Source organism: Pseudophryne corroboree, chromosome 5 (assembly GCF_028390025.1).
Source record: "Pseudophryne corroboree isolate aPseCor3 chromosome 5, aPseCor3.hap2, whole genome shotgun sequence".
Taxonomy (NCBI): domain Eukaryota; kingdom Metazoa; phylum Chordata; class Amphibia; order Anura; family Myobatrachidae; genus Pseudophryne; species Pseudophryne corroboree.
This window is the reverse complement of record NC_086448.1, coordinates 632349605-632373135: the sequence shown is the minus strand read 5'-3', so window position 1 is coordinate 632373135 and position 23531 is coordinate 632349605. Positions and strand designations below refer to the sequence as shown.

The window sequence follows — 23531 nt, the reverse complement described above, 5'->3', positions numbered from 1 at the left end:
TAAAATCGCCTTGCGACCGATCAACTCGGAATGAGGGCCTATATGCAGGAGCGATTAATCTTTATCTAACCAACACCGGATTGTTGCTATTAAAATACTCTTCGGTTAGGTACCAAACACATCTGCTCAAACCCTGTCTGGCCCTTCGTACAACAAAAAGAGGAATTCCTTTGTCCAGGGACCAACTACACTAACCAAACTTACTGTTACTATTAAGGGGAACATTATCTATTAAACCTGCTATATGGATTTATTAAGTAGCAATTGTGTCGCTCGCTAGACGCACACAAACTCTACCGTAAATGCACATACCATGCGTTCAAGCGCACGCCCGTAGGGGCGCCGTCACGCAACTGCGAATATGTGCACGCACGCCAGAGAAAGTGCATGTGCAGCGGGCGAGCGCATGAGGTGAATATATGGCAACGTGCAGCATGATATTTTTCTGACTTTGACATGTGCCTCTGCCTGAACATTTAGTACAAGTGTTCTGAGATATACATTCAGTATTTACTGTGCATTGTTATATCTGTGTGTGTGTATATATATATATATATATATATGGTGATTTTAGTAGTCCAGTGCAGTTTTAATGTTTGTCTGGAAAGGTCGACATGAGTTTGTCACATTTTTTCTTTTTTTGGACTTTTTCATACTTTACGATCCACGTGGACTACAATTGGGAACAGTAACCTTTCCCGAAGCATGGCGAGCGAATCGAGCCATGCAAGGGGACACGGTGCACTAATTGGGGTTCCCCGTCACTTTACGAAGAAAACGACACCAAAAAGAGTCCAAAAACTCATGTCGACCTAGTACATGTCGACCTTCAGTGGTCGACCTAATGACTGTCGACCTATACCCTTCTGTGCCCTGGGGTGCTAGGTGCGTCAGGGTCTCATATATAGTGTTACACAGTATATACTATTTAGTGTGTTTTACTGTGTTTCAGTCACATCATACCACTTTCTCATACGTCCTAGAGGATGCTGGGGTCACTTCAAGAACCATGGGGTATAGACGGGATCCGCAGGAGACATGGGAACTTTAAGACTTTCAAATGGTGTGACCTGGCTCCTCCCTCTATGCCCCTCCTCCAGACTCAGTTTAGAATTGTGCCCAGGCAGACTGGATGCACTCTGAGGAGCTCTACTGAGTTTGTGTCACATAACAGAAGGGGGTTATTTGCAGGTATTGTTTTTGTCTGGCTATTTTGTACTATTTAACTCTGTGGCTACACCTGCTATCATGTCTGACACGCAGGGCAGGAAATCCGCGGACGCTTCTGCATCATGCATGGCGTGCACCACGGATTTACCTGAGGGTCAAGTTATAACTGATGGTTTGTGTACTGGGTGCCATACATCTCCCAGTAAGCCGGCAGCTCCCGTAGTCACTCATGAGCCACCTTGGCAAGCATTCTCCAGTATGTTGCATACGTTGGTGTCACGTGTTATGCCCCCTGTGGGACCTCCTGTGCTATTGCAACCACATATTGTCCCTGTAGTTAATCCACCCTGGGCAGACACTCTGTCTACCCAGATACAGCAATTAAATCAATCTTTGGTGGTACAAAAGCCTACCTCATGCCCCCCTGGGGTCAAGAGGTCATCTAAGCGGGTCGCTTCCTCCTCACAATCCACTAACATTTAAGATAATTCTTCTGATGAGGATGGGGAATATACTGATCCTTCAGACACTGAATCAGTTGCTTCTGATGAGGAACCTACAACTCAGGTTGATGTCCCTGACCTAGTGGAGGCAATTAAGCGGATTCTACAAATTGATGATGAGGTCGATCCCACTACTGCGTCTAAGAAACCTGATAAGTTTAAACATCAGAAGGTTGCTAAAGTAGTCTTACCGCATTCTAACCATTTCATTGACAAACGTCAGGAATCCTGGTCTTCTCTGGTAAAGAAATTCTCCCTGTCTAAGAAGATGCTAGCTCATTATCCTATCCCTGCTAAGTTGAGTAACAAATGGGAAAATCCACCGTCGGTAGACTCTCATGTCGCCCGTCTTGTGGTGTCATCTACTCTGCCTGTCACCACTGTCGCCTCAGTGAAGGAGCCGACGAATAAGCGTGTGGAGGGATGCCTGATGTCTATTTACTCCGTTACCGGTGCTGTACATAGACCCACTCTAGCAGCCTTCTGGGCCATCAAAGGAATTGAACCAGGGGTTCAGGCATTGGAGGAAGAGCTACCTCAGGATATATCTGACACTGCCAGACAATATCTGTCTCATATTACCACCGCCTCCCACTATATTCAGGAGGCGTCCTCTGAGGCAGGTGTTATGGCGCCCAAGGCGTCTACCACGTCTATACTGGCTCACAGTATTCTGTGGTTGAGGTCCTGGAAGGTGGACCTGGACTCCAAAATAATCCTGGAGGCGCTCCCTTTTAAGGGAGACATCCTCTTGGGGAGGATCTAAACAAGATTGTGACTGACTAAGGCGTCTGCCAAGACTGTGTTTCTCCCAAGTACTAATCCTTCTGCTTCAAAGGCTAAGAGTACCACTTTTCGTTCCTTTCGTCCTCCAGGAAAAGCAAAGGGTCAGACGTACCCGAGACAAGCTCATACTTCCAAAGCCACTAAGCCCAAATCTAAACAATCCTGGGCTGCCCGTCAGCCTACTTCCAAACAGGACAAGCCCTCTGCATGACGGGGCGGGCCTCCGCCTGGGGGATCCCAGGGTGGGAGGCCGACTTCTACAATTTGCCCAGGTCTGGTTAAAGACCATTTCAGATGCATGGGTGTGAGAAGTTGTCTCTCACGGGTACACAGTCTTTTTCAAGAGACGTCCCCCTCGCCAGTTCTACATGACGGTTATTCCTTCGGATCCGTTGAAAGCGCAAGCTCTACTCCAGGTTGTACGATCCCTCCTTGTCACAGGAGTGGTAGTATCGCTACCTCTATCCCAGAGAGGCAGAAGATACTATTCGACTCCGTTTCTAGTCCTGATACCCAATGGGTCCTTCCGGCCTATACTCAATCTTAAATCTTTGAACACATTTGTCAGAGTGTCCAAATTCCGTAGGGAAACCCTGTGCTCTATTGTGCTGGCCATGGAACCCGAGGACTATATGGTATCCCTGGACATACATGGTTTTTGCCTCTGCTAGGATTGTGTCGGACTTAGGCACTTTGTCCTGTTGTCCACCCTTTCTGATTTTTCACCGTGACCGGGCAGTTCTTAGAACTCGCCCCGGTTATCTATCCAAGGTGGTGTCATCTTTCCATCTTAACCAAGAAATTGTGGTTCCGGCTTTTATCTCTTCTGGTTTGTCCTCCAAAGAGCGGTCTTTGGATGTGGTACGGGCTCTCCGTATTTACGTGGCGAGGACTGCATCTATCAGGAGGTCAGATACCCTTTTTGTACTTTTTGGTTTTCACAAACGTGGCTGGCCTGCGAATAAGCAAACCTTGGCCAGATGGATTAGAATGGTGATTGCACAAGCCTATGCACAGGCTGGACTCCCAGCTCCTGCTGCTATCAAAGCCCATTCTACTTAGTCTGTTGGACCTTCTTGGGCGCTCGCCGAGGCGCGTCCACTGAACAGTTGTGCAAGGTGGCTACGTGGTCCTCAGTGAACACGTTCATTAGGTTCTATGCCTTTGATACTTCCGCCTCCCAGGATGCTTCCTTTGGATGCCAGTTCTTGTGCCCGCTACGGTGCATCTCCTCCCATGAGAAACTGCTTTAGGACATCCCCGATGTATTCCCTGTGAAACACAGTGTACCACACTGCAGAAAAGGAGATTTATGGTAGACTTACCACAGTTAAATCTCTTTCTGCGAGGTACACTGGGTTCCACAGAGCGCCCACGCTGACGCACTTAGCTTCTTTGGGTTTGTATGGCATTAGCCGCTGGTCCCTTCTCCTGTCGTGAGAATGTGGTTCTATGTGACTAACATCTGCTGTCTCTTTTACCTGCTACTGCATTGGACTGGTTAACGAAACTGAGCTCCAGTGCCTGTTGGTGCCTCGGATCAAGATCCAACTCTACATCCTGATGTATTCCCTGTGGAGCCCAGTGTACCTCGCAGAAAGAGATTTAACTACGGTAAGTCTACCATAAATCTCCTTTTTTTATGTTAAGAGAGTGAATTTTTTCAACTCAAAACTGACCAATAGGAGTGTTTGTTCTGAGAGCCAATCAGGTATCGCAATGCCACAAAATGGAACCAATATGGTGTTAGCATGAGTATGCTCACATTTATTGCTACCAGATTTGACCGTAAAACATCTTATTAGTTGTTTGATTATCACTAAATTCGCCGCTGTTTTTTATGAGGTTTTTTTTACTGTGATTTCCTGCAGTAAGCTGTGTAACTTATTTAGCATGACAAGCAAAGTAAAAAGAGTTAACTGGTCACCTAGAAAGAGATACAAAATAATTACTTTACTTGAAGAAGGTAACACAATGAAATTATAAGTAGATGGCAACATGACTAAAGGAGGAACTTCAAAACTGTGGAATAAGTATTAACAGACTCCATCCATTCAAAACCAAACTGGTAAAGGTAAGAAAAGATCCAGGGCCGTCTTAACAGCAGTGTAGGTCCCTGGGCACAGCAATGCACTGGGCCCCCTACCTATCCTCCAGCAGTAGATGTGGGGGGTGCTATCAGCGCAGTTTTGATGTCCCGTGGGCGGCAGGGGGTGTTCTATCTTCCGCTCAGCATGTAGGACTTGGAGTAGTCATTTCTGCTAATTACTCCTTTACTGCACAGATGGTGGGTGATGGGATGGGAGGGAGAACACTAAACTGTAGAATGAGGCATTGGGCTTAATGAAGGGGCCCTGGTACGTTTAATACGTATGGGAGGGGTGGATAGTGGAGTGGGCTTAATATTCATAATTTCTCTAACGTCCTAGTGGATGCTGGGACTCCGTCAGGACCATGGGGGATTAGCGGGCTCCGCAGGAGACAGGGCACATCTAAAAAAGCTTTTAGGTCACATGGTGCGTACTGGCTCCTCCCCCTATGACCCTCCTCCAAGCCTCAGTTAGGTTTTTGTGCCCGTCCGAGAGGGTGCAATCTAGGTGGCTCTCCTAAAGAGCTGTTTAGAAAAGTTTTTTTTTAGGTTTCAATCTCAGTGATTCCTGCTGGCAACAGGATCACTGCATCGAGGGACTTAGGGGAGAGATTTCCAACTCACCTGCGTGCAGGATGGATTGGAGTCTTAGGCTACTGGACACTTAGCTCCAGAGGGAGTCGGAACACAGGTCAGCCTGGGGTTCGTCCCGGAGCCGCGCCGCCGATCCCCCTTACAGACGCTGAAGAGACGGCAGAACGGAGGTCCGGAAAGCAGGCGGCAGAAGACTCCTCAGTCTTCTTGAAGGTAGCGCACAGCACGGCAGCTGTGCGCCATTGTTGTCACACGGCTCACTGACTCAGTCACGGAGGGTGCAGGGCGCTGCTGGGGGCGCCCTGGGCAGCAATATAATTACCTTTAGTGGCAAAATAAATACATCACATATAGCCATTAAGGCTATATGTATGTATTTTAACCCAGGCCAGTTTCTTAAAAACCGGGGAAAAGCCCGCCGAAAAAGGGGCGGAGCTTATTCTCCTCCGCACTCAGCGCCATTTTCCTGCTCAGCTCCGCTGGTGAGGAAGGCTCCCAGGTCTCTCCCCTGCACTGCACTACAGAAACAGGGTAACAAAGAGAAGGGGGGCATAAATTGGCGATATTTATATATTAAGAGCGCATATATAGTAAACAACACCTTCTAGGGTTGTTTATATACATTTATAGCGCTTTTGGTGTGTGCTGGCAAACTCTCCCTCTGTCTCCCCAAAGGGCTAGGGGGTCCTGTCTTCGATTAGAGCATTCCCTGTGTGGCTGCTGTGTGTCGGTACGTGTGTGTCGACATGTATGAGGACGATGTTGGTGTGGAGGCAGAGCAATTGCCGATGATGGTAATGTCACCCCCTAGGGAGTCGACACCGGAATGGATGGCTTTAGTTATGGAATTACGTGATAATGTCAGCACATTACAAAAGTCAGTTGACGAAATAAGACGCCCGGCAAACCAGTTAGTACCGGTTCAGGCGTCTCAGACACCGTCAGGGGCTGTAAAACGTCCTTTACCTCAGTCAGTCGACACGGGTACCGACACAGATGAATCTAGTGTCGACGGTGAAGAAACAAACGTATTTTCCAATAGGGCCACACGTTATATGATCACGGCAATGAAGGAGGCTTTGCAGATCTCTGATACTGCTGGTACCTCAAAAAGGGGTATTATGTGGGGGGTGAAAAAACTACCTGTATTTTTTCCAGAATCAGAGGAATTGAATGACGTGTGTGATGAAGCGTGGGTTAACCCCGATAGAAAACTGCTAATTTCCAAGAAGTTATTGGCATTATACCCTTTCCCACCAGAGGTTAGGGCGCGCTGGGAAACACCCCCTAGGGTGGATAAGGCGCTCACACGTTTATCAAAGCAAGTGGCGTTGCCGTCTCCTGATACGGCCGCCCTCAAGGATCCAGCAGATAGGAGGCTGGAAACTACACTGAAGAGTATATACACACATACTGGTGTTATACTGCGACCGGCAATAGCCTCAGCCTGGATGTGCAGTGCTGGGGTAGTGTGGTTGGATTCTCTGACTGAAAATATTGATACCCTGGATAGGGACAGTATTTTATTGACTCTAGAGCAATTAAAGGATGCTTTCCTTTATATGCGAGATGCTCAGAGGGATGTTTGTACTCTAGCATCAAGAGTAAGCGCGATGTCCATATCTGCCAGAAGAAGTTTATGGACGCGACAGTGGTCAGGTGATGCGGATTCCAAGAGGCATATGGAAGTATTGCCATATAAAGGAGAGGAATTGTTTGGGGTCGGTCTTTCGGACCTGGTGGCCACGGCAACTGCCGGCAAATCCACTTTTTTACCTCAGACCCCCTCCCAACAGAAAAAGACACCGTCTTTTCAGCCGCAGTCCTTTCGCTCCTATAAAAGGCGACCAAAAGGACAGTCTTATCTGCCGCGAGGCAGAGGAAAGGGTAAGAAAGGGCAGCAAGCAGCCCCTGCCCAGGAACAGAAGCCCGCCCCGGCTTCTACAAAGCCATCAGCATGACGCTGGGGCTTTACAAGCGGACTCAGGAACGGTGGGGGGTCGACTCAAGATTTTCAGCAATCAATGGGTTCACTCACAAGTGGACCCGTGGGTCCTGCAGATAGTATCTCAGGGTTACATGCTGGAGTTCGAAAGGTCTCCCCCTCGCCGGTTCCTAAAGTCTGCTTTACCAACGTCTCCCTCAGAAAGGACGTCGGTTTTGGAAGCCATTCACAAGCTGTATTCTCAGCAGGTGATAGTCAAGGTACCCCTCCTACAACAGGGAAAGGGGTATTATTCCACACTATTTGTGGTACCGAAACCGGACGGTTCGGTAAGGCCTATTCTAAATCTGAAATCCTTGAACCTGTACATAAAGAAATTCAAGTTCAAGATGGAGTCACTCAGAGCAGTGATAGCGAATCTGGAAGAAGGAGACTTCATGGTGTCCTTGGACATAAAAGATGCTTATCTACATGTCCCGATTTACCCCTCACACCAAGGGTATCTCAGGTTCGTGATACAAGACTGTCATTATCAGTTTCAAACGCTGCCGTTTGGGTTGTCCACGGCCCCTCGGGTCTTTACCAAGGTAATGACCGAAATGATGGTTCTTCTACGAAGAAAAGGCGTATTAATTATCCCTTACTTGGACGATCTCCTGATAAGGGCAAAGTCCAGAGAACAGCTGGAAGTCGGTGTAGCGCTAACACAAGTAGTGCTTCAGCAACACGGGTGGATTCTAAATCTTCCAAAATCTCAATTGACCCCGACAACACATCTGCTGTTCCTGGGCATGATTCTGGACACGGTTCAGAAAAAGGTATTTCTCCCGGAAGAGAAAGCAAGGGAGTTATCCGAACTTGTCAAGAACCTCCTAAAACCAGGAACTGTGTCAGTACATCAATGCACAAGAGTCCTGGGAAAGATGGTGGCTTCGTACGAAGCGATTCCATTCGGCAGATTCCATGCACGAACATTTCAGTGGGATCTGCTGGACAAATGGTCCGGATCGCATCTGCACATGCATCAGCGGATAACACTGTCACCGAGAACAAGGTTGTCTCTCCTGTGGTGGTTGCAGACTGCCCATCTGTTAGTGGGCCGCAGATTCGGCATACAGGACTGGGTCCTGGTGACTACGGATGCCAGCCTACGAGGTTGGGGAGCAGTCACAAAGGGAAGAAACTTCCAGGGCGTGTGGTCAAACCTGGAGACGTCTCTTCACATAAATATACTGGAGCTAAGAGCGATCTACAATGCTCTAAGCCTGGCAAAATCGCTGCTTCAGGGTCAGCCGGTGTTGATCCAGTCCGACAACATCACGGCAGTCGCCCACGTAAACCGACAAGGCGGCACGAGAAGCAGGAGTGCAATGGCAGAAGCTGCAAGGATTCTGCGCTGGGCGGAGAATCATGTCGTAGCACTGTCAGCAGTGTTCATCCCGGGAGTGGACAACTGGGAAGCAGATTTCCTCAGCAGACACGACCTTCACCCGGGAGAGTGGGGACTTCATCCAGAAGTTTTCCACATGATTGTGAACCGTTGGGAAAAACCAAAGGTGGACATGATGGCGTCTCGCCTCAACAAAAAATTGGACAGGTATTGCGCCAGGTCAAGAGACCCTCAGGCAATAGCTGTGGACGCTCTGGTAACACCGTGGGTGTACCAGTCAGTGTATGTGTTCCCTCCTCTGCCTCTCATACCAAAGGTACTGAGAATTATACGGAAAAGAGGAGTAAGAACAATACTGGTAGCTCCGGACTGGCCAAGAAGAACTTGGTATCCGGAACTTCAAGAGATGCTCACGGAGGATCCGTGGCCTCTACCTCTAAGAAGGGATCTGCTTCAGCAGGGACCTTGTATGTTCCAAGACTTACCGCGGCTGCGTTTGACGGCATGGCGGTTGAACGCCGGATTCTAAAAGAGAAGGGCATTCCTGAGGAAGTTATTCCTACTTTAATTAAAGCCAGGAAAGAAGTGACCGCACAAAATTATCACCGCATTTGGAGAAAATATGTTGCGTGGTGTGAGGCCAAGAAGGCTCCAACGGAAGAATTTCAATTGGGTCGATTCTTACATTTCCTGCAAGCAGGATTGTCTATGGGCCTCAAATTGGGGTCCATTAAAGTTCAAATTTCGGCCTTATCAATTTTCTTCCAGAAGGAATTGGCGTCAGTGCCTGAAGTACAAACTTTTGTCAAAGGTGTACTACATATACAACCCCCAATAGTGCCTCCAGTGGCACCGTGGGATTTGAACGTGGTTCTAAATTTTCTCAAATCTCATTGGTTTGAGCCTTTAAAATCGGTAGATTTAAAATACCTTACATGGAAGGTAACCATGCTGTTGGCCCTGGCTTCAGCCAGGAGAGTTTCGGAGTTGGCAGCTTTGTCATACAAAAGCCCATATCTGATATTCCATTCGGACAGGGCAGAATTGAGGACACGTCCTCAATTTCTCCCTAAGGTGGTTTCGGCATTTCACTTGAACCAGCCTATTGTGGTGCCTGCGGCTACTAGCGACTTGGAGGACTCCAAGTTACTGGACGTTGTCAGAGCATTAAAAATATATATTTCAAGGACAGCTGGAGTCAGAAAATCTGACTCGTTGTTTACATTGTATGCACCCAACAAGTTGGGTGCTCCTGCGTCTAAACAGACGATTGCACGTTGGATATGTAGTACAATCCAACTTGCACATTCTGTGGCAGGCCTGCCACAGCCTAAATCTGTAAAGGCCCATTCTACAAGGAAAGTGGGCTCATCCTGGGCGGCTGCCCGAGGAGTCTCGGCATTACAACTTTGCCGAGCAGCTACGTGGTCAGGGGAGAACACGTTTGTAAAATTTTACAAATTTGATACTCTGGCTAAAGAGGACCTGGAGTTCTCTCATTCGGTGCTGCAGAGTCATCCGCACTCTCCCGCCCGTTTGGGAGCTTTGGTATAATCCCCATGGTCCTGACGGAGTCCCAGCATCCACTAGGACGTTAGAGAAAATAAGAATTTACTTACCGATAATTCTATTTCTCATAGTCCGTAGTGGATGCTGGGCGCCCATCCCAAGTGCGGATTGTCTGCAATGCTTGTACATAGTTATTGTTACAAAAATCGGGTTATTACTGTTGTTGTGAGCCATCTGTTCAGAGGCTACTTCGTTTGTGTTATCATACTGTTAACTGGGTTCAGATCACAAGTTGTACGGTGTGATTGGTGTGGCTGGTATGAGTCTTACCCGGGATTCAAGATCCTTCCTTATTGTGTACGCTCGTCCGGGCACAGTACCTAACTGAGGCTTGGAGGAGGGTCATAGGGGGAGGAGCCAGTACGCACCATGTGACCTAAAAGCTTTTTTAGATGTGCCCTGTCTCCTGCGGAGCCCGCTAATCCCCCATGGTCCTGACGGAGTCCCAGCATCCACTACGGACTATGAGAAATAGAATTATCGGTAAGTAAATTCTTATTTTTCTGGTGGGAGGACAGCTTGCTTGACTGCAAATATCTCTTGGATCAGCTCATGCAGTTATCCATTCGGGTGGATAGACGGCTGAGAGAGCGCAGGCTTGAAAGGGAGACGAGGTTTCCTTCTTTCCCAAGGGAACCTCAGACTCTGAGGAATTTTCCGAGGAGCCTATGCAGATTGGGGCTACCCGCCTCTCCTCGCGTGAGAAGACGCGGAGGAGACAGCAGGGGTTATGTTTGTACTGTGGGAATAAAGGTCATGTGGTAGTATCATGCCCAGAAAAGCCGGAAAACTTCAGGGCCTGAGGGTGATGGGAAATATCCTGTCAGGCCAGAAGTCAGAATTTCCCAAGAAGACTTTTATCATTCCGGTGACCTTGAAGATCCTCGGTCAAACTGTCAAGACTGAGGCCTTTGTGGACGGGGTTTTTATGGACCGCCAATTCGCCCTGAAACACTCTGTTCCCTTAGTACCCTTGGCATCGGAAATTGAGATTTGTGGGTTAAACGGGGAACCATTATCCCAGGGTAAAATTACCTCTTGCACTAGCCAGATTTATTTGTTTATTGGAGCCACACACTCTGAAAAATTGTCCTTTTATGTGACTGTCTTTACTTTTGCCCCATTGGTGTTGGGGTTACCCTGGTTAAGGGCCCACAATCCTCAATTTGACTGGGTCTCTGGGGAGATTCTTAGTTGGGGTACTGATTGTTTCAGGAGTTGCTTGAGCCTTCCAGTCAGGCTTTCGCAGCTAAGTTTGCCAGGATTGCCAGGATGTTATGCAGATTTTGCGGACGTGTTCTCCAAAAGAGTTGCAGAGGTACTACCTCCCCATCGCCCCTATGACTGTGCCATTGATTTGTTGCCGAATGCTAAGCTTCCCAAGAGCAGGTTGTACTCCCTGTCACGTCCTGAGACTCAGGCTATGGCAGAGTACATTCAGGAGAACTTGGCTAAGGGATTTATCAGACCTTCACAGTCTCCAGTTGGGTCGGGGTTCTTCTTTGTGGGTAAAAAGGATGGTTTGTTGCGACCTTGCATCGACTTCAGGGAATTGAACCGTATCACGATTAAAAACTCATACCCATTGCCTCTCATTTCGGTCTTGTTTGACCAGCTTCGTACTGCCACCATTTTTTCTAAAATTGACCTACGCGGTGCGTACAATCTAATCCGAATAAGAGAGGGGGATGAATGGAAGACTGCCTTTAGTACCCACTCAGGGCATTATGAATATTTGGTGATGCCTTTTGGGCTCTGTAATGCCCCGGCAGTCTTCCAGGACTTCATGAACGATGTGCTCAGGGAATATTTGGATAGATTCTTAGTTGTATACTTAGATGACATCCTAATCTTCTCCCATTCCCTGGAGGAACATCGGAAGCATGTACGCTTAGTCCTCCAGAAACTCAGAGACCACTGGCTTGGGGCGAAGCTGGAGAAGTGCGAATTTGAAGTTCAGCAAATCGCATTTCTAGGATATATTATCTCCCCAGAAGGTTTCCAAATGGAGAGTTCCAAGGTACAGGCAGTCCTGGATTGGGTGCAGCCCACTAGTTTGAAGGCGCTTCAGCGTTTTCTGGGCTTTGCGAATTTTTATAGACGATTTATCGCTGGATTTTCGTCTATAGTGGCGCCCTTGGTGGCACTCACTAAGAAAGGGGCGGATGTTGCTCACTGGTCTTGTGAGGCCAAAGCGGCTTTTGCCCGTCTCAAAAGGGCATTTGTCTCGGCCAAGGTGCTGCGACACCCAGATCCAGAGCGTCCTTTTGTGGTGGAGGTGGATGCCTCTGAGATGGGTATTGGGGCAGTGCTCTCTCAGATGGGGGTGTCTGATAATCGCCTTCATCCCTGTGCTTACTTTTCCCGTAAATTTTCGCCTGCCGAGATGAATTATGACGTGGGTAACCGGGAATTGTTGGCTATTAAGGATGCACTCGAGGAGTGGAGACACTGGCTTGAGGGGGCTAAGTTTGTGGTCTCAATTCTCACCGACCATAAGAATTTGGCATATTTAGAGTCAGCGAAGCGCCTCAATGCGAGGCAGGCACGATGGGCTTTGTTTTTTGCTCGCTTTAATTTTTTGATAACATATCGCCCTGGGTCAAAAAACATCAAGGCTGATGCGCTCTCGCTGAGTTTTGCTCCAATCCAGGAGACCACAGAGGAGCCATTGCCCATTGTGTCCCCATCATGTATTAAAGTGGGCATTACCCAGGACCTCTTGTCATTAGTCCTTAGAGCACAGGAGCAGGCTCCTCCAGACCTTCCGGTAGGTCTTTTGTTTGTGCCTCCTAGGTTAAGACAGCGAGTGTTCCTGGAATTCCATGCCAAGAAGTCGGCAGGTCACCCGGGTATTGCCAGAACTCGGGAGTTGCTATCTAGGGCGGTATGGTGGCCCTCGGTGGCTAGGGATGTGGATCAGTGGGTTCGGGCATGTGACATCTGTGCCCGAAATAAGACTCCTAGAGGGGTTCCTGTTGGCCCATTACATCCACTCTCTATTCCATCTAAGCCATGGACCCACATTTCAATAGATTTTGTGGTGGACTTGCCCAAATCCTCGGGGATGACAGCCATCTGGGTTGTCGTTGACAGGTTTTCGAAGATGGCGCACTTCATTCCATTGGTTGGGCTGCCATCGGCCAGACGCCTGTCTGAATTATTTATGCTGCATGTTGTGCGCCTCCACGGGTTGCCACTTGATGTGGTCTCTGACCGCGGATCCCAGTTTGTGGCCAAATTCTGGAGGGCATTTTGTTCCGATCTCCAGATTTCTGTCAGCTTGTCGTCAGGCTACCATCCGCAGTCTAATGGGCAGACTGAAAGGGTGAACCAGTCCTTGGAGCAGTTCCTCAGGTGTTATGTCTCCAAGTGTCAGACTGACTGGGTTGCTCATCTGTCCATGGCGGAGTTTGCCTATAACAACGCGGCTCACTCTGCTACAGGGATCTCTCCCTTCCTTTGTGTGTATGGGCATCATCCTAAGGCCAATTCTTTTGACCCCCTGGACTCCACGCCTGGTGGTTCCTCTGTGGTTTCGGTCCTTAGAGGTATTTGGAGGAAAGTGAAGAAAGCCCTTGTGTCTGTGTCATTAGTGACCAAAAGGGTTTTTGATAAGCGGAAAAGACCCTGCAGCTTCAAATTAGGAGACTTCGTCTGGTTGTCTACCAAGAATTTGAAGTTGAGACAACCATCTCATAAGTTAGGCCCCCGGTTCATCGGTCCTTATAAGATCACTAGGGTTATCAATCCGGTGGCATTTCAGTTAGATCTACCCCGTTCTTTGGGTATCAATAAAACATTTCATTGTTCCCTTTTAAAACGAGCGGTTAGTAATCCTTCTTCCAGTGGAAGACCTTCCCCTCTTCTGATACTTGGCCAGAGGGAGTTTGTTGTTGAAAGGATTCTTGACTCCAAGATGGTTCGTGGTCGGCTGTCATTTTTGGTGCACTGGAAGGGGTATGGCCTGGAGGAGCGGTCGTGGGTGTGCAGTTGTGATCTTCATGCCCCCAGACTGTTACGCTCTTTCTTCTTGAAGTTCCCCGATAAACCCGGTGGTAGGGGTTCTTTGACCCCTCGTCAGAGGGGGGTACTGTTAGGGTCTCCTGCTCTGTGCTGCCACGTCGTCATGGCAACCGGGAGACAAGTGCTAGCGGAGTAACCTGAGCGTAGCTGATACTCCGGTTCGGGTCTTTTGCTGTGCAGTGGTTACAGGCTCTGTGCACGGCAGGGGATCCGGTGCTGGTTTTTGTGCTCACAGTCTGTGAGGTCTGAGTGGGGCGTGGACAGCACCTGCTATATAAACCCTCTTCTCAGGTTAGGCAGATGCTGCTGAATCTTTGTTGGTTAGTCAGTTCCTGAAAGCTAGCTAGTACTGTGTAAACTTTGTATTTGTTTGTTGCTTACTGCAAATAGGCCTTGGGCTTTGGTATTACACTCTGCCAATCCAGACCTAGCAGTAAGACTGGAGTCAGTCGTTTAACCTGCTGGGGTTCTTTTGCTACTCTGTGAACCTAACAAGTTTGCGGCTGTATTCTCAGACTTGCCTGCCAAAATCCTTTCTCACTGTGCAAGGTGTTCAGGTGTCAGTTTAGTGGCAGTAAGCTGAACCAGTGCACTGCAAGTGAGGACTAGGATTGTGGAGACTCTCCTTGTGTCTATTATTCCATCTCTGACCAAGGAGTTTACTGCCACACCCGTTGGTAACCCTTTAGGGTTTTGCTGTTGCCCTTAGCAACAGCATTTCGGGTTCACTACGTATTAAATCACAACATCTTGCTTCTTTCCATCTGAGCATTCCTAATACTAGGGAGACACCCAGTTTCTTAGCCTTTGGGCTTCTCTGTTCACTTTGTGTTTATTTTGTTACCCTATCACCTTCTGTGTATGTAATGTCATATTCCCCAGTCTGTCTGTGAGTTCATTTGTTTTGCATCCCTCACCGTTCAGACACCAGTACATTCCTGCTGGCACTGGTGTGCATAACATCTAGTCACTGTCTCCTACTGTTCTATGACTGGCACATAACCCATTTTGAGTCTCTTGTCCAGGTATCTTATTCGACTCCGCAGTTTAGGAATCTCCTTCACTGTTTCCTTAAGCTGGCTGTTACTTAGGGCCAGCTTTTGGAACGCTCCCCTCAAGTTTTCCAGCTCTCGTGTCATATAGAGAATTCTCCCTGGGTAGAGCAACCTCAGAAATGGGACTCTGCACCGATTCCTCTGAGACAGGTTCTTGCTCCTTACTTAGTGTGTCCTTTATGAACTGTCCCAGTTCAGGAATTGGATCTTGAGCCTCTCATGGTGGATCATGCCGGGGTGCAACAACCCCAAGATCGAAATCTTGCACTTTATCCTCCTCATACACGAGGGGAACCTCTTCAGAAGCAGTTTCCTGAATGACTTTGGAAGTGGACTGCTGTATTGCAACTAGCTTAATAATGACTGGCTCACGTAGGCGAGACACCTCCAAAGATACGGTCTTTGTCTGTGATTTGTCAGAGAAAGTCTCACATGTGCACTGGATGTCCAGATCCTGGGTTTCCAATACCTCAACAGAAGCAATCTCCAGCTCAGATAAGACTTCCTGCTCTAGGATGGGCTCTTGAGTAGTCATCAAATTGCTCTCTGTACAGGTAGATTCCTGGGGTTCATCATTCTGCCACAGATCCAGCAGATTAGAGGATTCTTGTTTTGGAGGTGGATGATCACTTGACATCAAGGAAACCTCTCCCAGCTCCATTACTGCTTCTTCCTCACTCCCTTTCAACTGAGGAGCAGCCGGGCATCCCACATCCTCATCTCGTGTTTCCATAAACACATCTTCTGTGAGCCCCTGTGGCTGCCATGCTCCATCTTGAACAGGTTCCACTGAACTCAGAGCTTTGTTCCACTCTTCACCCAAGCTATTACGACATTCTTTTTCTGGAGAATGAGGTGGTCCTGCTTCGGAGGAACTTCTCACTGCCGTCCTAGGGGTTAACAACAAAACACTGCCATCTGATGTAGCTCTCTCTTGCTGCTTGCAAAATTCCTGTGGATTTTCTGTGCACTGCACAATAATGGCTGCAGCTTCCTCCATGCTCTGGAACGGCAATACCAACTGAATGGACATTAGTGCCTGTAAATGCTCTACCTCTGAGGAAGGGCCCTCATTTCCACTTTCCAGGTAGATGGCCTTACTAGTGGCATAGCAAGGAGCCTTCCGGGCCTTAGGCACTGGCAGCTCTGGCTCAACTTTCCTGTTCCTTCTGGCTGGAACAGGGAATTCAGTATAGCCGGGGTCCAATACAGTATGGTACCATTCTTCCGCAGCCTGCACCACCGTTGACATCATTTCCCCCAAAGATGGCATCTCAGCTTCGGCTGATAATGTCTTTGACCCAACCTTTGGCATAACGTCTTCAGCAATTGGTGTAGCTATGCCTGTGTCTGAACTGAAACTAGGCATAGCCAATGGTTTTAGCTTAGAAACCTCCTCCCGAAGCTCCGCCAAGTCTTGCGACAGAGCCTTATTGGCCAGCACTAAACTCCCATATCGTGTCTGGTCACAGGAGATTTCCTCTAATAGTCCTTGGCTATGTACTACAAAGTTTTCAGATCTAGGTTTAGCCTTTGCCAAGGTTTTCTGCAACTCTGACACCTGGTCTGAGAGCTTGGCAATCTCTTCTCTACTCCTTTCCAATTTGGTCAGAGAGTCAGACAAAAGAGATTCCTTTTCCTCCAGCTTTTGCGTTAAGGTGTTCACCTGCTCTTGAAGAAAATCACATTTTTCCTTAAGCTCTTCTAGCTCATGGTCCTTTAATTGGACATTATTTTCAAGGTCCTTTATCGTGTGACACCAAAAAAAAAGGTTCCATGCTAAAATCTTCCCCAAGATCTGGATTACTCCCCAATAAGCTCTCCACTTCACTCTGTGGGGCTTTAATAGGGTCACATAAGTTCCTGACCTGAGGTATTAGAGCTGTCACCCTTTTTGTTTTTTTAGCATGAATTCTCTTTTTGTTACCCATTTGAAGAGACACTTCAGAATATGCTGTATATCTGAAAATCTTTATTCACCCTGTTACCTTTGAAAACTGTAAGTGAAAGGGAAAATAAAAATTCCTTTTTTCTTTTTAGCACAGATTAAGCTTTTAGCAAAGCACTGAAATGTAGCATGTACATAGTGGTCACAAATATCTTACACTGGTAGTGCAAATAAACTTCTCCCTTCAGGCTCTTAAAACTAGAACTCAGGGATTGCTGGGACACATAGTGCCACAAAATTTCTCTATTTAAATAGAACCACATTTATAAAAGGTTTCAACTTTGCTTGATTGGTCTTAATGAGCTAATTAACAGGGACACCAGACTCCCATTACCAGATTTTGCAGGCACAGGTAAAAATAAGTTTGGAAAAGAAATTCAGTCATAAATTATCAGCTGCTTGCAACCCCTTAGAGCAAATCAGCACAGCTACTTTCAAGGAATGGTGCAAAGCATATAAGACAGAACAGGCAATGCACCCTGTTTAACCTCTTTGCTGCCAATGCAAACCTTTGCAACAAAATCAAACACATTCAGTTTAAACAAAACATATCATTATTTTTACCCCGTGGGGTTGGTTTTAACCACTACTCACAACACCCTTGGTCTGTTACTGATGCCCACGAGTTCAGCTTGGTCTGGAGTTCGCTGGTATGTGTGCCACTACCTTGCGGCTGTTTGGTCCTCTGCCACGTGTGACACGACTAGCAGAAGGGTCTTTGTTCAGGCGCCATTTGTAACAGGAGACTTGCTAGAATGTGCTCTGCTACAAAAATCCACCAACGACCGACTCCAGGCTTGTGCAAAAACAACAAATACCTTTTATTCAGGTAGCTCAAAACAAAAATATACATAAAACAAAGATCACTGTCTTTAGTATAAACTACCAGGGAGGTTAGGCCCTGCCTCACTCCCTCTTACTTAATAAGGAACCCTTCAGTTCCCGGCATCCTAACACTAGTGGCCCAGCCCTCCGGATCCCACTGTCCCTAGCAGGCCTATCACCTGGACACTAACTGCCTTCATGAGCTCTCACTCATGGGAGAGACTCTGCTTTAAACCCAGCACCCAGGTGCTGGCTGATGAAGCAGCTTCTTGGGCTAAGAAGCCTATAAGACCTGGTCTGGGCCAAATGGAGTGGAACCCGGTCCATCCACACTTCCCATCCACCCCCAGGACCCTGTGTGTAGCTTACAGGTGGCAAAGTACCTCTCCTGCCACAGTATATTATCTGCATAGGATCATACAGAGCACCATATATGTGTATATGACTGTGTGGAGCATGCTGTGTGTGTACATGTATATGTTTTATCTGCATGCCACAGAGAGATTGTTTTGCATTTTGCATAATTCTATGAATGGTTGCTGTGTGCTGATAGTATAATGCAGGAATATATATACATATAATACTGTGCAATAGGCAGGAGTGGGAAAAATGCAAAGTAAGAATGCTTTCAAATATAAAAGTGTTAATAGTTCATTTTTATCAATTAACAAAATGCAAAGTGTATGAACAGAAGAGAAATCAAATCATTATTTGGCATGACCACCCTTGTACGATTATAATCATGTGTATGATTAACCAATCATACCAAACAGGTGATAATGATCATCATTTTCATATGTAGGTTGAAACACAGTCATTAACAGAAACAGCTGTGTAGGAGGCTCAAAACTGGGTGAGGAACAGCCAAACTGCTACAAAGGTGAGGTTGTGAAAGACAGTTTCATGTCACAGGTCATAACATCATGGCAAGAGTGAGCACAGCAGCAAGACACAAGGTAGTTACGCGGCATCAGCAAGGTTTCCCAGGCAAAGATTTCAAAGCAGACTGGGGTTTTAAGATGTGCTGTTCAAATTTTTTTGAAGAAGCACAAAAATATGCGCAATGTTGAGAACTGTAGATGCAGTGGTTGGCCAAGGAAACTTAGTGTATCAGATGAAAGACGCATCACTCTTACTTTTCTTCAAAATTGGAAGATGCCCAGCAGTGCCATCAACTCAGAGCTGGCAGAAACCAGTGGGACCCAGGTACAGATGTAACCATGCTCTTCCTTGCTGCGATGCAGCATGCTGCAACATGATTTGCTGCATGGCATGTCAGGTTGTGACTATTCGCAGCCGGCGATCGCGTCATTATTTCCTTCAGCAGCTGCGAATAGTCTTAGCCTGACATGTTATGCAGCATACCACATCGCAGGAAGATATGCATGGCTACATCTGTACATCCATCTACAGTTTGGAGAAGCCTGGCCAGAAGGTGGTCTTCATAGAAGACTTGTTCCATGAATCTGATGTACAACTTTCTTCAGATGTCCCTTCCACCTCAGGTGCTTAGCAAGAGGAAACAAGACGGATGCACCTTCATTCTTGTAGCTCTGGATTGGCTATAGCAGCTCTGTTGCAGCTTACTCTCCAGCCGGACCTTCTCCCCCAAGGACCGTGCTTCCACCCGGACATGGAGCATTTGGTTTTGATGAGGTGGTTGTTAAGACAGCCCTCCTGTGGGCCACAGGTTTTTTGGACGCTGTGATCGGTATCATGCTCGGCACACGGAAACAGACTTCAGCCAGGGCATACCATAGAAATTTAAATCCATGATTTTCTGTGTGGCAAATATTTTGTCTCTCTTGCAGACAGGCTTAAATTTGAGTCTCCATCTTTCATCCCTGAAAGTCCAGGTTTCTGCACTTTCAGTTTATCTTCAGAGACGCTTGGACACTATTCCAGCTGTTCAAACCTTTCTCCAGGTATTCCTCCACATTCAACCCTCATTTTGTATCTGTGCTCTGCATTGTTTTTCCTTTGAGCCGTTGGAGTCAGTGAACCTCAAATAGCTTACATGAAAACACTATTTCTTTTAGCTATTTATTTTGCCTGCTGGGTTTCAGAACAAAGTGCCTTATTACATTGATTTCCTTTCTTTACTTTCCGGACCAGGTGGTTTTACAAACCACCCACTCCTTCCAAAAGTGGCCTCTGAGTTTCATATTAATCAGGAGATTGTGGTTCCATCCTTTCAGGGTACCAGTGATTCCCAGACATCTCGAGTACTTAGACGTTGTAAGAGCTATCTGCAAAGACCTTTTGGCACTCGGACTCTCTCTTTGGCAGTCAAAAGAGGTTGGCCTGCTTCGAAGCAGACCATTGCTCAATATATTTGGGAAGTCCTTACACATTATCTGGCCTTCCTGTACCTCATTTAATTGCCGCCCACTCAACCAAGTTGATCGGGGACTTCGGAGGAGTGAGATTTACCCGAGCCGCCACTTGGCCCTCTGTGAAGTTTTTGTTCAGATCTGTCCAGTGGAAGGCCCAGAACAGGCTACCCAGGTCAAAGTTTTGTCCGGCGCATTTCACTGTGAGATCCGACCGGGACCTCAAGCCCCCTAAAACCTGGCAGGATCCAACTGGACCAACTCGCGTTGGTTTCATCCTTATCAGTGCAGGGGTGTCCAAATGCATAACCAGACAGAAAAACAAACAGACCAATGAGTTTTATAAATGAGATTTAGGGCTTTATGCCTTTCATAAACCCTCTCACACTCTGCCATTAGAATGGCAATTTGCATATACTGATGATATTAAAAGACATGCTTTCATATTGTTGCTCAAAAATGTTTGTCCTTAAATATGAATTGCTTCCACAATAGTTGAATTGTATGGTTGTTGGTAACTACTAAATAATTAAGCGTCTATCAGTTATTTTTATTGTTACAGCTTAATTGAAACGGGATCTGCTCATGTGACTAGTGCTCGGGATCCCGGCGGAACAAATCCGACCCTGGGATCCCGCCTGCTTACCAGCCCAACAGTCGGCATGCCGACTGACAGGGACTATTCCACGACACCCATAGAGTGGGAATAGAACCTGTGGCGAACGCAGCAAGATCGCAAGGGGCTTTGTTGTGCTTGCCCCCCTGCTGACATTCTGCTCCTGGGATCCCGGGGTCGGCATGCTGCCTGCCGGGAATCCCCAGCCCGGTCTCACAGCCCCAACCCATTGAAAATATATATAATGTTTAAGAAACATGCTTAATCTATGTTGGTTACATACAGTACAGTATAAACTAAGGAACAAAGCTAAGTTTAAATGACCACAGTGCTGTGACAAAGTTAGCCAGAGGGCAGAGAATGCAAACACTACATAATGGATTATGCTGTACAGGTACACAGGTAGTAGACTGCCTCAAGGCCATCATTGCGATTCCAAAGAAATACTTCAACTCTGATAGGAAATGTGTCAGATTTTATTTCTGTCTACTTCAAGCAGCTGTTAAAACGCACATTTATTTTAAGACACGTAGCTGAACATGTACCGTATGTAGTTTTTTAAACCAAAAAAAAAGCATTTGGGCTTTTTAATTATGACATACAGTTAGGGATTATCTTCCCTATGGGTATACCTAAACTAAGATTTTAATTGTCTGATGTCTCAGTAGGTAGACTGTACACTGAGCCATCCCATTATCAGCCGGACAATTTCGAAAAATACGTTCTATTTTAACCTTATGGATTGCAGGTTTATGACAGGGATACATATGATTTGCCAGCAGACGGGATGCCGGCTGTCATGATCCCGATCGCTGGGATCCCGACTGGTGGTATTATAACCGCTTCCTTTATGACACTGTTTACTAGTCTTCATGCCTTAAACAGAGATGAATACATTTATAACAGTCAGTGACAGAACTACCAGCAAGGACAGAGTGTCAGACAAGCACACTAATACCTAGGCGCCGCTTGAAATTAACTCAAATCTAATAATATTGAATCTGGGATCTAATATTAATTATTAATCCTGTGCACTTCAGCAGCCTTTGAAAAAGTCACGTCAGAGTGGTGAAACGGGTAAGAACTGGAGTCAGATACGTGCAAGAGACTTACTAGGGTATTCAATTATCCGCAAATTCGCGGCAATTTTTCGCCCGAAAATTTTTCGCGGCAATCGGCCGAAAATTGCAGCGAAAACGCTCCGTTTTTCAATTTTTCGCCCGAAAATTTTTCGCGGCAATCGCCCGAAAATTGCCGCGAAAACGCTCCATTTTTCGACCTATTCAATTCCGACCGGGTTTCACGTGAAAATTCTTGCAGTGAAAAGTGCAGGTGAAAATGGGGAAATCAGCCTGTACCCCAAAAAATGCTAAACTAAAATAGGAAAACAGAAGAGAAGTGTGTTAGAGATCACATTAGAGAGTTTTTGGGGACTTAAATTGTGTGAAATGGCGGTTATATGCATTTTTTTTAAATGCAAAAAAATTATAGAAAGCAAGTTTTTTTGAGCAAAATAAATGCTCTCATTAAATTTGGGGTACATGAAAATGGGTATAAGTATATATTTGGGTCATTTTAGGGTACTTTAAAAAAAAGTGGAAACAGACCGATTACTCCCATCTGCAAGCCTAAAAAACACCTGTCCCACTCATAAAGCACCCCAATATACCTGTCCCATACCTTGAACCCCAATTTCCATCACTTTTTACTTTTTCACCCCAAAAATGACATGTCATTATTGGCCAATTAAAAATAATTAAAAACTTCAACGTGCCTAATTAGTCATAAAGGGGGGTGTCCCAGGAGTTCTGTACCATATCCAAACATTTTTACCTTAAAATAGTGACTTTTCCCAACTTTTCACCTGCTTCAGAGAAGGTGAAGTGAAATTAGTGAAAACATGATCACCGATAAATTTTCCAGGATAATTGAATAGGCTGTAATTGCATTTCACGTGAAAAGTCCGGTTTTTCACCCGAAAACCGGACTTTTCACGTGAAAAGTCCGTTATCACTGCTAATTGAATATGGCCCTTAGGGGTCTATTTACTAAGCCTTGTGTGGAGCTACAGGGGGTCATTCTGACCCAATTGCACGCTGCAGTTTATCGCAGAGGTGCGATCGGGTCAGAACTGCGCCGACACGGCAGTGCACCGGCGCATGCCCGACGGCCGAAGGCCATCGCTGCGCTACGATCGCCTCTGCCTGATTGACGGGCAGAGGCGGTCGCTCGGCAGGGGGGGGGGGGGTTCTGGCCAATGCAGGCGTGGCCGGACCGTGCAGGGGAGGGCCGCAACGGCTGCATGACGTCACACGCAGCCGCTGCGGGCCGGGGAGAGACGAGTAGCTCCCGGCCAGCACGCTAAAGCTGCGCTGGCTGGGAGATACTCCTAAAGTGCAAAAGCATCACTGGTGTGCGATGCTTTTGCACTTCTGCCTGAAGGGGGCGGCACTGACATGCGGGGCGGGATAGCCCTGTGGTGGTCCCCCCCCCCCCCCCCGCATGTCTATCGACATGATCGTAGCCCTGATCAACTCGGAATGAGCCCCATAGTGGACGGAGATAAAGTACCAGACAATCATCTCCTAACTGACATGTCACAGGCAGGGTTTGAAAATTGACAGTTAGGAGCTAATTGGCTGGTACTTTATCTCCGTCCACTTTATCTCCACACAAGGCTTA

General features: G+C 47.0%; 1 protein-coding gene across 3 annotated transcripts in view; it reads right to left on the bottom strand.

Moving 5' to 3' along the window:
* Nucleotides 1-23531, bottom strand: part of RBBP8 (RB binding protein 8, endonuclease) — a 313130-nt gene that overhangs the window by 200246 nt on the left and 89353 nt on the right. The window contains exon 1 of one of the 3 annotated variants that reach the window (XM_063923587.1): nucleotides 17670-17689. The exons of the other annotated variants lie outside the window; for them this stretch is intronic. The gene's annotated coding sequence lies outside the window, so the exon portion shown is untranslated. Of the gene's footprint in view, nucleotides 1-17669; nucleotides 17690-23531 lie in introns of those variants that run through there. 3 annotated transcript variants of the gene reach the window in all.